Consider the following 18,937-nt stretch of genomic DNA (forward strand, 5'->3'; position numbering starts at 1 on the left):
GGTGAGCTATATATAGCTCTTTTTTCGGAAGCGACCAGGCCACAAATGATAGTTCAACCAAGTGGTTGATCATCACGTGGACATTTGCAGCAGTAGCCAAATAACTCTAAACCCGTGACGTTGATTCTAAGCTTGGAGGGAAAAACCGGAGGACCCCGAGAAAAATCCACGTGACCACGGGGAGAGACAGAGAGAGAGACACCGCAAACTCCGAATAAACAGGAGCAGCTATCAAGGTCGGGATCGAACCCAGGTGTCAGGGTGGGGATCGAGGAATTTAACATGTCCGAGCCATAATAACCAGGCCAGCCGCTAAATTCGAACCACGAACTTCTGGAACAGGCGGCGAACGCGATACAGCCATGTCGTGTCACTAGTTAGGTTAATGGGGGATGAGAGGTTGGGGTGAGTGGAAGAATGAGGGGGGGGGGGGGTTACCGAGTCGGTGAGCATTATTTCATGATACACAATAAATCAAGATCCTAGCATTACACAATGTGTCTGGGTGTGCTCGGTTTGTTCCTCGGGCCACTGCTCTTGTTGTTGACATTGTCAGGGTTACTGGAACTCAATACCAAACTGAACGCATTCGTCAATAGCACGTCATCTACTGCTTCGGACGTGTAATCACCCGAAACGTCGACTAATATTTACTTTGTATAACGATACACGGCGTTGCAGGAAATTGCCATGTTCATATATTATAGACGACGTTTCGGTCAATGGCTCTATTTCACGTGCGCTGAAGGAAGGACACAGTTGTTGTAGTGACGAACGTACCGAGTGGCTTTTTATCATGGATCACATTCGTCGCGAAAGCCTACGGGTTGAACTGAGTGGCTCTTTTGTTCTTTGCGATGGAACACCCCCCAATAATTCGTTACAGTCTGTACGTATTTACGTGTTGTTGAGTTTATTTTAAAATATGCATTGTTATAGGCTTTGATTCGACTCGTTACTAGGTTTAAAGACGCGTAAAAAAAATAATGGCAAGTTTCTACTTCATGAAGCTTTGTGTGTTATGCACACACCAACAATGTGGGCAGGACATGAAAACGCGTTTTAGTCACGACACAGAGAAGATAAACATACATTCATTTTTTCACTCATTTACTGAAAACTATCATTGTTTTATTTCACCTGGCAAGGCCCACTAAGCTATGTGGCTCTTCATGCAGAAGCGACCTGGCTATCACAAATGATAGCTCGACGAAGTGGCCGATATCGTCATGGTGTGTGAATCTATAGCACCAGACAAATATTCTGAACGAGTGACGTTTATTATAAAATGTGGATGGGGAAAAACTGGACGACCTTGATCAAAATCGACGCGACCACGGGGAGAGAGAGAGAGAGACGCAAACTCCAAATGTACAGCAGGCATTGTCAGGGTCGGGATGGAACCCATGACCTCCTTATACAGGGCCAGATAAATATTGTGTAGGCCCGTGGGCTACAGGTACTGTGAGGCCCCCAGTAATATTTTCAAAAGGAAAACAAAGTTAAAGAAAAATAAAATTTATTTTGACAAGGCTAACAACAACAACAAAATTCAGCATTCACAAGTGAAATGAATTTTCACTTAATCTCTGAGAGGCCCTCCAGCTGGCGGAGGCCCCTGGGCTGCAAGCCCTCAAGCCCATGCCCTAATCCGGTCCTGCTTGTATACCGGGGGAGGTCGTTAACATATCACCGTGGAGAGAGAGACGCAAACTCCAAATATACAGCAGGCATCGTTAGGGTCGGGATGGAATCCACGACGTATACTGGGCGAAGTAGTTAACATCTCCCAGCCACCGTGGCGATCGGACATGACAGGGTTACATTCAGGTTATTATTGTTGGCCATAGCTTTCTGGTGCATTGTAAAAACCCATAAAGTTCCACCAGAATGGATCACAGCGCTTCACGTGTCGGCCACCTTTGCTGTAAGCCGCGGGCAAGTGACACATTATTCGGGGACGTCACGTGGGTTTATTGAAACGGGCAGATCTGCGCGTTCACACGACACGCGATGCACGCGGGCATTGAGCGATAGGTTCCTTTCACGTGTGCGCGTACTGCATTCAACGACGTGAAAGGGAACCGTGGACGGTAACCGTGACCTTCAATCCCTTGACGTCAACAACGACGACGTCACCGAGATTGATGTCTGCTCAAAGTCTCCAGCTCCGGACATGGCATCATCATCATGATCGCCGTCATTATTATCATCTTATCGTTATAATATATTTTTTTAAGTGATCATGGGATGATAGTGGTTGAGATAAAGAGTGGTGTTATTGAAAGTGGTGGTGTAGTTATTGTGTAGCGGTTAGCACGCTGCGCTATGAACCTGGCGACCCGGGTTCGATTCCCGCTCATGGCCAACACCAGTTACGATTATCTGAACCTGTCCCGGGCCTCCCCTAGGTCGACTCAGCCTCAAATGAGTACCTGGTGCGATGTGTAAACATCTTCACTAGGGAGACAAAGGCGGCCGGGAGTGGTGTTAGCCACCTACCCCCTCGTGTGCCGTGCTGGCCTTTATAGGTACTCGCTAACAGCACTTGCCCCTACAGTCTGTTAAGGCTAAATGGGAGATCTTTGTTTCATAGTTATGGTGACAATCTAGATTTGAAGTTTTCGTGACTGCAGGGATCCATACTCTTTGGTTCTATCGGTAAAGTGACGTAGATATAAAATAAATTAAATCACGACGTTTCGGGCACAACACAAGCGTCCGTCATCAGGTGGGACAACCACAGCAAGAAACAATTGCTGAAGTGGGCAAGAGGGCTGCTGTCACAAGAGGCTTCTCCCCCCTCTCTGTCTCTCCTCTCTGGCTCCTCCCCCCTCTCTGTCTCTCCTCCCTGGCTCCTCCCCCCTCTCCATCTCTCCTCCCTGGCTCCTCCCCCCTCTCTATCTCTCCTCCCTGGCTCCTCCCCCCTCTCTTACCTATATAGCCTCTGGTGACAGCAGCCCTTTTGCCCACTTCAACAACTGTTTATTGCTGTGGTTGTCACACCTGATGACGAACGCTTGTGTTGCGCCCAAAACGTCGTGATTTAATTTATTTATTTAATGCCTACGTCACTTTACCGAAAGAACCGAGGTTATGGTGATCGGAGGGCAGGTGGAAGGGGTTGGGTAGTGATGGGGGCCCTGGGTAGTGATGGGCTTTGGGGTAGTGATAGGGGTAGCGATAGGGGTAGTGATAGGGGTAGTGATAGGGGTAGTGATAGGGGTAGTGATAGGGGTAGTAATAGGGGTAGTGGTAGGGGTAGTGGTAGGGGGTAGTGGTAGGGGTAGTGATAGGGGTAGTGATAGGGGTAGTGATAGGGGTAGCGATAGGGGTAGTGATAGGGGTAGTGGTAGGGGGTAGTGATAGGGGTAGTGATAGGGGTAGTGATAGGGGGTAGTGATAGGGGGTAGTGATAGGGGTAGTGATAGGGGTAGTGATAGGGGTAGCGATAGGGGTAGTGATAGGGGTAGTGATAGGGGTAGTGGTAGGGGTAGTGGTAGGGGTAGTGGTAGGGGGTAGTTATAGGGGGTAGTGATAGGGTAGTGATAGGGGTAGTGATAGGGGTAGTGATAGGGGTAGCGATAGGGGTAGCGATAGGGGTAGTGATAGGGGTAGTGGTAGGGGTAGTGGTAGGGGGTAGTGATAGGGGTAGTGATAGGGGTAGCTATAGGGGGTAGTGATAGGGTAGTGATAGGGGTAGTGATAGGGGTAGTGATAGGGGTAGTGGTAGGGGGTAGTGATAGGGGTAGTGATAGGGGTAGTGATAGGGGTAGTGATAGGGGTAGTGATAGGGGTAGTGATAGGGGTCGTGGTAGGGGTAGTGATAGGGGTAGTGGTAGGGGTAGTGGTAGTGATAGGGGTGGTGATAGGAGTAGTGATAGGGGTAGTGGTAGGGGGTAGTGATAGGGGTAGTGATAGGGGTAGTGATAGGGGTAGTGATAGGGGGTAGTGATAGGGGTCGTGGTAGGGGTAGTGATAGGGGTAGTGGTAGGGGTAGTGGTAGTGGTAGTGATAGGGGTAGTGATAGGAGTAGTGATAGGGGTAGTGGTAGTGGGTAGTGATAGAGGTAGTGATAGGGGTAGTGATAGGGGTAGTGGTAGGGGGTAGTGATAGGGGTAGTGATAGGGGGTAGTGATAGGGGTAGTGATAGGGGTAGTGATAGGGGTTGGGGTCGGCCTGGCGTAGCTGGGGGGGGGGGGCGGCAGGGAGTAGCAGTAGCAGCATGGGCTCCGGAGAAGAGTTGGGGGTTGGTTATAGTGAAGAACATTGCTTTATGTGCAATGAGAGTTTTGTTCCAGCGAAAGGGAGCAAGAAGGTAAAACGAACGACAGTGCGAGACTGAGCGCAGGAGAGTAGGGGACTGGATGGGACAATTAGATACGAGAGAAACAGGAGAAGGTGTGGGGCTTGGAGGGAAATTGTAGACGCGAGTGAGAAATGTAAACAGACAGCGATCGTGGGCAGAGAGCCAGTGTAGTTGGGAAAGCAGCGCAGATGTGTGGGAGTTTGTGTGGGGTTCTTAAGATGATCTGGGGCTGTGGCGGGTTGTATCTATTGTTGGAGGGGAGTGAAGGCGTAGGGAGGAAGGCCGAGACGAGGTATGGAGTTGCAGCAGTCGAGTTGAGTGAAAACGGGGCAGTGAACCAGGGGTTGAGCAGCAGCGGGTGAGACGAAAGATAATTTTATTTTTTGAACGGTGAATGGTGATAAGGGCGAGCAGTGGCAGAGAGATTGTGGTTGGAGAGGGAAGAGTTGAAGATGAGCCCGAAGTTGCGAGCTTAGGAGAAGGGGGGGAGGGGGGCGAGAGGGAAGGGAGGGAATGAGGTGATAGGCGAGGGTGGAGGGGAGCGAGGAGAAATTAAAAGGATTTCAGTTTTGTAAGGATTTATGGAGTGGCAGTGGGCATGGCATCCAGGATTGGATAATGTATGCGGGAAGCAATGTCAGGGACGAGGCAGGGAAAGGAAAATGCAATTTGGGTGTCGTCGGTGAAGAAGTGATGGGGGGGGGGGGAGTTAGATGAAGAGTTGACAGATTCCAGAGTTGAGATACAGGGGGAGATGAGCTGTAGGGGCAAGTGCTGTGAGCGATCACCTATGAAGGCCGGAACTATACACCAGGGGGTGGGTGGCCAGAACCGCACCCGACCGCCTTTGTCTCCCCAGTGGCGATGTTTACACACCGCACCAGGTACAAGTTTCGTGTTGGCCGTGAGTGGTAATCGAACCCGGGTCGTCGGGTTCTTATTGCAGCGTAGCGCTAACCGCGACACGAACGCTCAGCCCGGATTAATTAGGGTCCTGTAGGAGATATCTTCGCTGGACTCCCACAGTGACGGGGGAGGGAGGTGGTGTGGTTGGAAGACATCGAGGAAGTGCGTGAAGAGAGACGCGACTGGGTACACGAATGCATCTCTGGGTCGATGTAATAATCCATCGAGCACCAGAACATGAACTGACTTCATCGCTACATCTCTCTGCGCTGTAGACCGCGTCCGCTAGGATGCGTTCCCATTCCTCGGCCACCACTCCATGATTATTCTTGGCTGCTGCAGATCATCGCTAATCGACCTGCCACATCCCATTTACTTCTGTTACCAGGTCAGACATTTGTGACGATGTGTGACGATGGGGGGGGGGGGGTGGGTTTAGAAATGTGACGTCACGTCAAAATGCGCAACTTTAAATAAATATAGACAACACGTTCTACTTAATTAAATACGCACTACAATGACTATAGTTTAAAGCGATTTGAAGCATGATTTGTGACGTCATATTTGAGGGGGGGGGGGGGGGTCTCACTTTTTGTGACGCCGTGTGACGAAGGGGGGGTTAAAAAATCGTCCAAAATTCCGTGACGTCATTTATGGACGGCCCCTTATGCCTTTGTCAGTGTTTCTATAGTATGGCAACAGGCGGTGAGGCACAGTTGTGTGTCCTCACAGCAAGCATTGCACGGGTTTGACTCCCGACTCGGGCGCCTTTCTGCGTGGAGTTTGTATATTCTCGCCCTGTTCAGAATCAGAATATTTATCCACACTGGAGGAATCAGATGAGCTATAAAGTTATTTTTTCACAGATGTCCAGTTGCGGCGGGTCAAAAAGTTGCAACAATACCAAAACACGAAAGGAGTGTAGCGCCTAGGAACGGTAAGATATTAATCTTGATTTGAAGCTTTCGTGACTGCAGGAATCCATACTATTTGGTTCTTTCGGTGAAGTCACGTAGGTAGAAAATAAAATGTATCACGACGTTTCGATCGCAACACAAGCAATCGTCCTCAGGTGGAAAAAATATAATCCAGCAGTGGAACAGCAATCCAACAGTGGAACAGCAATCCAGCAGTGGAACAGCAATCCAACAGTGGAACAGCAATCCAACAGTGGAACAGCAATCCAACAGTTCCACTAAAGGTTGGAGGGAAGTTCCACTACTGGATTGCTGTTCCACTGCTGTATTGCTGTTCCACTACTGGATTGCTGTTCCACTACTGGATTGCTGTTCCACTGCTGTATTGCTGTTCCACTACTGGATTGCTGTTCCACTGCTGTATTGCTGTTCCACTATTGGATTGCTGTTCCACTACTGGATTGCTGTTCCGCTGCTGGATTGCTGTTCCACTGCTGTATTGCTGTTCCACTACTGGATTATATATTTTCCGCCTTAGGACGACCGCTTGTGTTGCGATCGAAACGTCGTGATTTATTTTATACCCACGTGACTTTACCCGAAAGAACCAAAGAGTATAGGTAAGATATTACTAATGTTTTATTTTATTTGACCAGGTAAAGCCCACTGAGCTATTAGCTTCATTTTTCAGAAGCAACCTGGCCACAAATTATAGCCCCACGAAGTGGCTTCTCACGTGCACACTTTATAGCAGCCAAATCATCTAAACGCGTGATGTTTCTTAAACGTGGAGGGGAAACCCGGAGGACCCGGAGAAAAAAATCCACGCGACCACGGGGAGAGAGAGAGAGAGAGACACGCAAACTCCAAATGTATACCAGGCGTCAGGGTCACCATCAAACCCTATCCTCTTGCATATCAGGCGATGAAGATAACATCACGCCTCTGTTTTAATGGGTTTCCTGCCATAGTTGGTAGCTATTGGCCCCAACATGCCTACGCTGAAAAGTTAGCTGCAAATTACTAAATTTAGATTACATGCAGCTGCGACATTGCCCTCCTACTGTGCATAACCGGCTTGGTCCATGTGCACGTGTGATTTCATGGGGTGGGTAACAGGCGTAATGCAGTCTGACCTGAGTGGGGACTTTGTTACAATGCTCCATGGAGACCGAATTTGGTGTTCAACCCACAACTCTAAAATTCCTGGGAAGTGAATTGAATGTTAAATACGACACGAGTATATAAAATGTCAATAAGAGGACGCGGGCGCTGAGTGAATGGAAAATAACCCATTGTGAGCCCTTAGCAACAAACATCAGGTGGTGTCTATAGAGACCCTGCGTGTGCGGTGGTGGAGCGGTTTAAACGCTGCTCGACTACCCCCGTCTTCCGGGTTCGATTTCCTGCCACCGTCAACACCAATGACAATTATCTGAACGGGTTTTGGGCCTCCCCTCGAGGTCGATTGAGCATTGAGTACATCGTGGGGCGTATAAATGTCACTACTGGGGGCTAACAGCACTTGCCCCAACAGTCTGTGAAAGGCGACGCGTCAGAAATGTATTGGACACGAGCCCCCCCCAGTTTATGTCACGCACTGATACTTTGTATTGTCTTCGGGAGGCTCACACTCACCGTCCATAGCCCCTGTGTCTCACCAACTGAGATGGTGCCTATCCTGCCCACTCACCCTCTATAACTCCTGTGTCTCTCCAACTGAGACGGTGCCTATCCTGCCCACTCACCCTCTATAACTCCTGTGTCTCACCAACTGAGACGGTGCCTATCCTGCCCACTCACCCTCCATAACTCCTGTGTCTCACCCACTGAGACGGTGCCTATCCTGCCCACTCACCCTCCATAACTCCTGTGTCTCACCCACTGAGACGGTGCCTATCCTGCCCACTCACCCTCTATAACTCCTGTGTCTCACCAACTGAGACGGTGCCTATCCTGCCCACTCACCCTCCATAGCCTCTGTGTCTCACCAACTGAGACGATGCCTATCCTGCCCACTCACCCTCCATAACTCCTGTGTCTCACCCACTGAGACGGTGCCTATCCTGCCCACTCACCCTCCATAACTCCTGTGTCTCACCCACTGAGACGGTGCCTATCCTGCCCACTCACCCTCCATAACTCCTGTGTCTCACCCACTGAGACGGTGCCTATCCTGCCCACTCACCCTCTATAACTCCTGTGTCTCACCAACTGAGACGGTGCCTATCCTGCCCACTCACCCTCCATAGCCTCTGTGTCTCACCAACTGAGACGATGCCTATCCTGCCCACTCACCCTCCATAACTCCTGTGTCTCACCCACTGAGACGGTGCCTATCCTGCCCACTCACCCTCCATAGCCCCTGTGTCTCACCCACTTAGACGGTGCCTATCCTGCCCACTCACCCTCTATAACTCCTGTGTCTCACCAACTGAGACGGTGCCTATCCTGCCCACTCACCCTCCATAGCCTCTGTGTCTCACCAACTGAGACGATGCCTATCCTGCCCACTCACCCTCCATAACTCCTGTGTCTCACCCACTGAGACGGTGCCTATCCTGCCCACTCACCCTCCATAACTCCTGTGTCTCACCCACTGAGACGGTGCCTATCCTGCCCACTCACCCTCTATAACTCCTGTGTCTCACCAACTGAGACGGTGCCTATCCTGCCCACTCACCCTCCAGCCCCTGTGTCTCACCAACTGAGACGATGCCTATCCTGCCCACTCACCCTCCATAGCTGACGATTAACTGAATGTCCCTGCAGACGTTGTCGTACTGATGCCTTGCCGTGTGGAGATGCCCTACAGCGGGGGTTTGCGTGCGAGTTGCATTGTTGGTGCCTCGTGTCGGTGCCGAGACTAATTGCTGTTATTTGCTGTGTTATTGTGTTCCCGGTTCGATTTAAGTTCTCGAATGGTTACACGCAAAGTACTTTGGAGAAGAGACCTATGGTCGTCTGCCAAATCTCCTCACATGCACGCACCAAGGCCAACCCATTCCACTGCATGACACCATCATTTTTGTCTCAATACTTATTCAAGAAATGTAACTTACATTTCTCTTAATCATTATTATGAATTATATATCTTCGCATACCTGCTCCCCGTAGCACGTTTTTTACGCATCTTGTCTGTCCATGTAATGTATAACATCCTCATCCTTTAAAAAAAAAACTACATATCTGTTGTCTTCTTTGCAATCGCCCGGCTTTCACATTCGTACAGGAGACCAGACTATGTGTAGCACTGCAGTAGTGTTATTATCATTTTTGTTGTAATTACAATTGCAGTTTTTTTTAAATATTGATCACATTTTTTGTTCTATTTTGCCAACTCTATCGTTCTGTTCTTCCCGTGATATTTGAACTCGTAACCTTTCGACGCTGCATTCTTTATTTTGGGTTCATACGTGCGTGCGCGTGTACGTGTTTGTGTGTGGGTGTTGGGGGCACAGTAGGGGGCACAGGTGGTGCATCGGCCAGTCATCTCAGTCAGTCGACCCACGGCACCTGGGTCTGCGCCGTGACCTCCTCCTGCCGGCGAGCGTTCGACGTGGCCTCAACGTGCACCTCGCCTCGCACAAGCGCCGTGGTGACGTCACCGCCAGTTAGTGGCGAATGGCGGGTGTTGTGTGTGTGTATCTAAGGGGTAGTGGAATGGTTATTGCTGCAACATCTCCCGCAGTTGTTCTGCGCACTCGCTTTGTTGCCGGTGGAAATGTCAACACCCCCCCCTTCTCCCATTGAATCATTTGCGGTGGCACGGTGTGGCAGGGGAGCCGGCAAAGTGTACGTTACCCCAGGGCCCTAGACACTTCTGTTTCGTAGGCCTTCAGTGATGACTCTCCAAAAGTTGCTACTGCTGCTGCCTCGTTACTACCACTGCCGCTGTGGTAGAAAACACACAGTGGCGGTGGACATATGTCGTTACTGACACGTTCATTATTTAATCTGTGCCCTAGTTCGATGGGAGCGTGCTCTGTACCCCAGATACGCCGATTTCATTTGAAACAATGTTTCTGTCCTTGCTATATAAATATATGTATTCCATAAGATGTATTGATTACATGTTTTGTTTATCATACGTATAAAAAAAGACATGCTCACTTTTTTTCGTAGGCCCTTTGAGTTTGCATAGGCCCTAGGCACAGTAACTACTGTGGCCTCTGCGTGACCCCCCCCGCCTCCGACTCAGCCCGACTCGCTGAGCGACTCACACAATAGGGCAACGTACGCCTTCAACGAAAACCATTGTTGTTGTTCATGGCAGGCACCTTCACGCTCTGGGAATCTCTATGCCGGCGCAGAATCGACCCTCTGTCCGACAGTGCGAGTAACAACCACCGTCGTCTGGCTTTCAGGGTTCTTCCCTTCAGTGAACTGTCGATGCATCAGGCGCCTTTCTGAGCGGGTGTGGAGAGTGTACGCGTCCTCTCTCCCCTCCTGCTCCGCGTGGATTTGCCTCCAGAAATCCAGAGGGAACAAGAGAGCAGCGGATCCTTCTTTTGAGGAGCGATTTCTGTGAAGTGCCAAGCAAATAAAAACCCTAAAGAGATTGAATCAGATCGCAGAGGACCACGTTTAGTAAGCCGGTTGAACCCGATGTCGCGTTCGAGAATCTTGGAAACGACTGGCGGCGGCGGGGCAGTAGTTGACTGTAGTCATCAAGGTATGTGGGGGCCGACGCCCGCCTACCCGCTCCCTGCGAGCGGGCGGGGCGCGACGTCTACCCCCTCCACTCCCCCCTCATCCTCGTCGGCCGCCTCTCGCCGGGCCCCCGCCAATCGAGTGATCGCCTTCCCCGCGCCAGCACCCTCCCTGACGGACATAGATGACGGGCTAACCGCAAGTGTTCTCCTTGCGGTTAGCCCGGTGAATTTCTGTGCGCCCATAAGCCAATTTAGTGCCATCGCAATGTAACCTGTCCTGTGAGGGTCGGCCAATCTCCTGGCACCGGGAAACCGTGGTAATCTCCCTCTAGGAGCCCTTCGGATAAAAACCCGATGTTCCAGGCAATCCCCCGCCAGGACACTACGTGCGTGCGCTGCATGCTGGTGTGTGTTTAGTACGGGGGCCGGGAGGAAATCATGGTACTTGCGGAGTTGCTCCGCGGTCGGAGCACCACAGATGTTTGGTTGATAAGGATGGAGTGAAAGCATTCATTACTAATGCACGCGGAATCGTTCAGGGAGAGAAACACTGATAAATATTATTTGAGAAATGTAGATGAGAGAGCCAAGGTAGATAAGTGGAGTACAATACGCGATGTTGGTCAAGGATTCATTTTGGAGAGTGACGTTTGTATTGTGTTGGTAATGGGCTTTGTAGGATGGTGGATGGTTTGGCTTTATTTTTACGTATTTTAGTGATTTGTTTACTCCTGATTTGATCCATTCGTGACTGCAGGAATTCATATTCTTTGGTTCTTTTGGTAAAGTCACGTAGATAGAAATAAATAACCGAAATGCTGACGTTTCGATATCACCACAAGCCATCGTCTTCAGGTGAAACAATACAGCAGGCGGACTGCTGAGGAGGAAATGTAGCGAGATAGCTACTGCAACCAGAGGTTTTACGTGTTTGTGGTGGCTACAACCAAAGGGTGCGTGAATTTACTGAAAGAACCAAAGAGTATGAATTCCTGCAGTCACGAAAGCTTCAAATCAAGATTGAACCACCTCTATGGGAGGATTTCCACACAACTCAGACATGACTTCAAGCGAGAAGATGGATGCAAAATTTAGCAATCTTTGGAAGGACGTTGATGAACCAGGTAAAGTGTTAACCATTGTGTTGGCCGACTTTCTGAGTTGCATTACATTTCTAAGTTTGCTAAGTTTGATATATTTTATCTTTTTTCTCTCTATCACCTTTCACCCATTGCGGCAACCCCTCCTCTTCCCTCCTCGGATTAGCCGAGGTCACCCACCCCGACCCTCTGCGATTACATTGACTTACAAATTCAATTCCTAGTCCAGCCTACTTACCCTTGGGTTGTGCCCACAACAAACGTATATAAACTCTGGTTGCAGTAGCTCTCTCGCTACATTTCCTCCTCAGCAATCCGCCTGCTGTATTGTTTCACCTGAAGACGATGGCTTGTGTTGCTATCGAAACGTGATTTATTAGTTATTTTTTCCAACTACGTGACTTTACCAAAAGAACCAGAGAGTATGATTTGTTTACCTTTACTATACTTTGCCCTAATATCGTGTTTTTGTATTGTTTGTTGTTGTAACGTTCTTACCCAGTGCCCCTACTGGACATCTGTGAAAAAGAGCTTTATAGCTCATCAGATTCCTTCAGTATAAATTAAATATGCGGATTCTGACCGCCCCTTTCTTTAATTGGTGAGGAATTTTATCTGCTATTTACTGTTATCGTGACATTGTAAAAGGTTTGTTTTACGCGAAGCCCGATGCATGAGCAGTCTTTATAAGCGATCATTTTTTGATCATCAACCATGTGTCAGTTTAACACGTAGTAGGCTTTCACGACCAATATTATCCATAATAGAAGTTTTTAGGGTTGTATCGCGTAAATATAAATGTGTCGTTAAACTCACCACCATCATACACAGCCAATCAGTAAAGGTTTGTCACGTAAACAAAAGGGGCCAATTCGTGAATAGTTCAGCACTCATCGGTTGCGTGTTGGAGCGTAAATCCACTACAATATTTACAATTCGAGTACGCTTGTAACATTCGCCAGTTATTAATTATTATTTAAGACCGAAACAGGAGGAAGATTTCTCCACAACTCTGGCTGTTGCCTGAAGAAGCTGGTTATAATTACCGGCGGCAAAATGTCACGGTACTTGAATTGTGAATGTTGTGGTGGGTTTATTCTCCAACACAAAAATGGCGAGTGTTGAACTAGCAACGAATTGGCACGTTTTGTTTACGTGACAAACCTTACTAATTGGCTGTGTCGGGTTGTGGCGGGTTTAAAGACACATTTATATTTATGCGATCTAACCCCAAAAAACCTCTATCATTTAACCTTGTTGAACGTGTCCAAAGTGTTGTGACTAAATCGTGACGCTAGGATGGGATCGCGAGGGGAAAATGTGTACAAGAGAATGAGGTGTGGCAATCACGGTGCGGTGTTTGTGATGTTGGTTGTGCGTGGTGAAGTAGGCCCAGCAGCCAATCTGATCGGAGGGTGAAAGCTTACCACTGCGATGGCTGCTATAAATGTCCACGTGATGATGATAAGCCACTTCATTTGTGATTGCCATGTTGCTTCTACAAAGCTCAGTGGGGCCTTACCTGATAAACACATTTTTTTTTAAATGCCCGGAGCGTGAGAGCAAACTGGTTTGTTCCACACCCAGGATCCAAAAATGACGTCCAAATTGGCCACTGGCAAAGAAATGATCAGTCTATAATTTTAATGGTAGGTTTATTTGAACAGTGAGAGACAATAACAACAAGAAAATCCAGAAAAACTCATGTCAAAAATATTATAAATTAATTAGCATTTTAATGAGGGAAATAAGTATTTGACCCCCTCTCAATCAGAAAGATTTCTGGCTCCCAGGTGTCTTTTATACAGGTAACGAGCTGAGATTAGGAGCACACTCTTAAAGGGAGTGCTCCTAATCTCAGCTTGTTACCTGTATAAAAGACACCTGTCCACAGAAGCAATCAATCAATCAGATTCCAAACTCTCCACCATGGCCAAGACCAAAGAGCTCTCCAAGGATGTCAGGGACAAGATTGTAGACCTACACAAGGCTGCAATAGGCTACAAGACCATTGCCAAGCAGCTTGGTAAGAAGGTGACAACAGTTGGTGCGATTATTCGCAAATAGAAGAAACACAAAATAACTGTCAAACTCCCTCGGCCTGGGGCTCCATGCAAGATCTCACCTGGTGGAGTTGCAATGATCATGAGAACGGTGAGGAATCAGCCCAGAACTACACGGGAGGATCTTGTCAATTATCTAAAGGCAGCTGGGACCATAGTCACCAAGAAAACAATTGGTAACACACTACGCCGTGAAGGACTGAAATCCTGCAGCGCCAGTAAGGTCCCCCTGCTCAAGAAAGCACATATACATGCCCGTCTGAAGTTTGCCAATGAACATCTGAATGATTCAGAGGACAACTGGGTGAAAGTGTTGTGGTCAGATGAGTCCAAAATGGAGCTCTTTGGCATCAACTCAACTCGCCGTGTTTGGAGGAGGAGGAATGCTGCCTATGACCCCAAGAACACCATCCCCACCGTCAAACATGGAGGTGGAAACATTATGCTTTGGGGGTGTTTTTCTGCTCAGGAGACAGGACAACTTCACCGCATCAAAGGGACGATGGACGGGGCCATGTACCGTCAAATCTTGGGTGAGAACCTCCTTCCCTCAGCCAGGGCATTGAAGATTTGTCGTGGATGGGTATTCCAGCATGACAATGACCCAAAACACACGGCCAAGGCAACAAAGAAGTGGCTCAAGAAGAAGCACATTAAGGTCCTGGAGTGGCGTAGCCAGTCTCCAGACCTTAATCCCATAGAAAATCTGTGGAGGGAGCTGAAGGTTCGAGTTGCCAAACGTCAGCCTCGAAACCTTCATGCCTTGGAGAAGATCTGCAAAGAGGAGTGGGACAAAATCCCTCCGGAGATGTGTGCAAACCTGGTGACCAACTACAAGAAACGTCTGACCTCTGTGATTGCCAACAAGGGTTTTGCCACCAAGTACTAAGTCCTGCTTTGCAGAGGGGTCAAATACTTATTTCCCTCATTAAAATGCAAATCAATTTATAACATTTTTGACATGCGTTTTTCTGGATTTTTTGTTGTTATTCTGTCTTTCACTGTTCAAATAAACCTACCATTAAAATTATAGACTGATCATTTCTTTGCCAGTGGGCAAACGTACAAAATCAGCAGGGGATCAAATTTTTTTTTCCCTCACTGTACATGTTATGTATATCGTTTGTTGTTGGATTTGAATCACAGTTCCTATGATCACTGTTACATTGTTTTTGTGGCTTTATTTTGGTGATTTTGAGGACGGTTTGGTCTGGCCATGTTTGTTGTAGTGCAGAGTTGGCCTGATAACTTTAATCTACATTGTCTTATGGTTGTTATTGTTTGAATTGCATCCCATTGGGATTGTTGCACACAGCGTTGAAATGCGGTGTTTTTTCTGGAAGACTTCGCTGTTTTTTCCAGGATTTTTTGTTGTTGCGTATAGTCACTTTAAGATGTTTCTTGTTCATGTTTTGGTTTTGTTGTCGTTGCACCCGAGTCAAGAGCCGCATGGCTCACAGGGTTATACCTAATAAATGAAAAACTGCACTTATATCAGCGAATGGCGGGTATTGATATTGGTGTGGGGAGCGGTAGTGTAGCGGTTAGCACGCTGTGCTACGAAAGCGGCGAAACAAGTTTTAGTCTTGCTCACGGCCAACACCGGTTACGATTATGATGTATAACAAACAAAAAAGTGTTTTGTTCCTGGGTAGTGTTATTTTTCGATTGCTTATGCCTTAAAAGTACAGGAAATGGCTATTATTCCTCACAAATTTTGCTTTTGTGACCAGGACATTGATATTTTGAAAATTACCTATTTTCAGTGAGAAAACGTGTGCATTTGTGTCATTCCTTCACATAAAGTCCCGGTCACAAAATCAACGTTTGTGGGGAATAATAGCAATCTTCTATACTTTTGAAGCATAAGCAATTAGAAAATAACACTTACTACCCAGGAACAAAAATCGTGTTACACATTGTTATCTGAACCGGTCCTGAGCCTACCTAAGTCGACTCGGCCTAAAATGAGTACCGAGTGCAGTGTGGTTTGGTGGGTAAAACTTTTGAACACAAGATATCTATCACTGAACCAATACCCTAGTCCTATGGTACATGGCTATCATCTATCACATTCGCCGCTGAGTATTTCGAAGGATTACTACGCATATGATAGAAATAGCACCACACACCATGAGCTAGCTACACACTCCATTTCTAGCCTTCAGCGCACTTACATCAAATGTGTTTCTGTCCAACAATAACAATCACCTACCCATCAACCAAGACCTCTATATTGTTCCTCTCCATCGCCTACTCGAGGCCCGATCCCCGATCGTACTGCTGGTGCTGCCACCACCATCCTAGAATCTCACCCGAATCCGGAAGAATGCCGATCGCGAATAGAGTGGAACAACGCGGACGTCCCGGATAAACGCCTCCTCATTCGAGACCCAACATCGTCACACCTCCTGGCTTTGACATTCCTCCTCCTCGAAGACACCGGTGGTGGAACCATCAATCGCATCAGAACATCTACAGGCCGATGTGCCACATCGCCTTCATAAATGTAAAAAATTCAGACAAGCCCCAGGAGAGCAATTGTGGCCATGCAAACCCAAACTGTGGACCATATGGCAAACCACTGTGGTCTGCGCTCCTTCAACAGTAGAGGAACACGAACTCTCTCCTAAAAACCTCTCGTGGATAGTCTACCTCAACATATTTCCATACGCGAGAGTAGATAGATCAGAAGATACTGTATAGGTTGATATTTCCATTGCAAACAATACACTTTTAACGTTTACGTCTGCTGCAGCAGCTGGGCAAAACACGGATTTGTCGGCTGCTTACAGTACTTGAACAACCCTTTTTCAACTCGGTCGTTCTGAGGTGAGTCTTTGACTAAAACGTGGCCTGGGGCTGGCTACTTGGGACAAAACACAAACCGACCCCAGTTTGTGTTCTCAAGGCCAAGTTGGGGGGGAGGGGGGGGGCAGTCGAGTACATTTATGCAATTGTAGTGTTGTAAGGACGAGCAGACTTCTTAGGAGGTACACTCTGTTTATTGTATTATTTCCTTATACAATGCTTAACACACACAGAGGGATATACGGTCCCCTCACCCGATACCCTAGGGAGGTACAGCCTCTGGACTTGGCGGGACTCACACGTCTACCGCTAACCTCCTTGATACCTAAGGAGGTACAGCCTCCGGACTTGGTGGGACTCACACGTCTACCGCTAACCTCCTTGATACCTAAGGAGGTACAGCCTCTGGACTTGGTGGGACTCACACGTCTACCGCTATCCTAGTCCTCTGGCTAAGACCTAGGGGAGGCTATCTGACCCACCGCTGGCCCGGTGGGTCCTGACCACTGGGTATGCCGAGCCTTAGCCCCTAGAAGGGCTGGAAGGCTGGTCCAGGGTCCTAGCTAGGCTCCAGCCCAGTCTTCTGTCTTCGTGTAGGGAGAGAACTCCCCGAGGTCCATTGGGTCACCCGTCTTATACTCCTTCGTGGCCAGGCAGAACCAATCATACATTCTCACGTGGACCCGTCTGATTGGTTCGTACCAAACCCTGGCTACAATCCGTTTCACCTCGACTGACCCCAACCGTTGTACCCAGGGGTAATGCTGCACTGTCCTGGTGGAAATGCAGGTTACGCAACAGCGCGTAGTTAACACCTCTACATCACCCCCTCCTTCGGAAGCTCCAGCCGTCCCGGCTGTAACAATGGGAAACTCCGAAATTACCAACGGTAGAAGAATTGTGAGTGTGCCTCACGAACAACAAGAACAAGAACAATAAAACCCCTATAAATACCCCCCTTAACAACATAACGTATGTACAAGGCCCTAGACATGTCAAAGAACATCATAACAACCGGCGAGATTTCGCGCCCGTGTGTTTTGCGGGACCCATCATAGGGGATGGCAGGTTTTGTCGGCGGCACAAGGGAAGGAGGAGGATGAGCAAGAGCATCCGGTGGGCCTTTAGGCATCTCCACGGGGACACCTGCTGCTCCACGGTCCATTGAGGCCGAACGTGGCCTGCATGGAGCCGTCACTCCCGCGTCATCTGCAGGAGGAATGACACGCTTGCACTGTGGGTTAGGCACCAACGGGGCAACATCTGGCTCGTCGGACACGTCGCACACTCGCCCCCCATGTCGTGGGTGTTGTGGAGGGACGCGTGGCGTGACGAAGGGTTTCAACTGACAGGGGTGAACGCACCAGCGACGCCGTTCCCAGCGAATTTTAACACATTGGGGACGCAGGATTTCCACTACCTCAACCGGGCCTCGCCATGGTCTGAGGACACCGGCACCTGGGGGCAGTGGAGCCATGCCCTGTTTCCCGGTGCCCACCGATGCGTGTACGTCCGAGGGTCACGCAGTCGCAAATTCGCCCGTTGGCGGGAAGCCGAATTTTCAATGGCAGCCTCCCGTGCCTCGGCCAACTTACGGAGGTTGAATCGCAAGTGGTCAACGAGCTTTGACTTTTGCGGTGGCTGTTCGATTTCCAGCCGAACGTCGGCGGGAGGAAAGGCATCCTTGCCGTACATTAGAAAGAACGGGGAAAATCCCGTCGCTGCGTGAGGTGCCATACGGTATGTGGCGAGGACCCCCGGAACCTGCAAGTCCCAATCGAGGTGGGATTCATTGACCTGATGGCATAACATAGCGGTGAGAGTTCTATGAAGGTGCTCCACCATGCCGTCGGTCTGGGGATGGTAGGGCGAAGTGCGCACTTTCTTAGTGCCCAACAGGTGGCACACATCATTCAGCAAGGCTCCCGAAAAATTTCTTCCCTGATCAGTCAGCAACCGTTCTGGTGCGCCCTTGTCCAGGACGTAGCCCTGAACAAAGGCATCCACAACGGCCGCCGCCAACTGGTTGGGGAGGACCCAGGCCATAGGCCACCACGTAAAATACTCTACCCCAACCAGAAGGTACTTATTACCCCATGGCATAGTAGGAAAAGGGCCCAAAATATCGAGAGCCACCAACTCATTTATACGAGAGACCGAAATGGGTTGCAGGGGT

Source organism: Petromyzon marinus, chromosome 62, assembly GCF_048934315.1.
Source record: "Petromyzon marinus isolate PM22_M1 ecotype Great Lakes invasive population chromosome 62, UKy_Petmar_22M1.pri1.0, whole genome shotgun sequence".
NCBI lineage: Eukaryota > Metazoa > Chordata > Hyperoartia > Petromyzontiformes > Petromyzontidae > Petromyzon > Petromyzon marinus.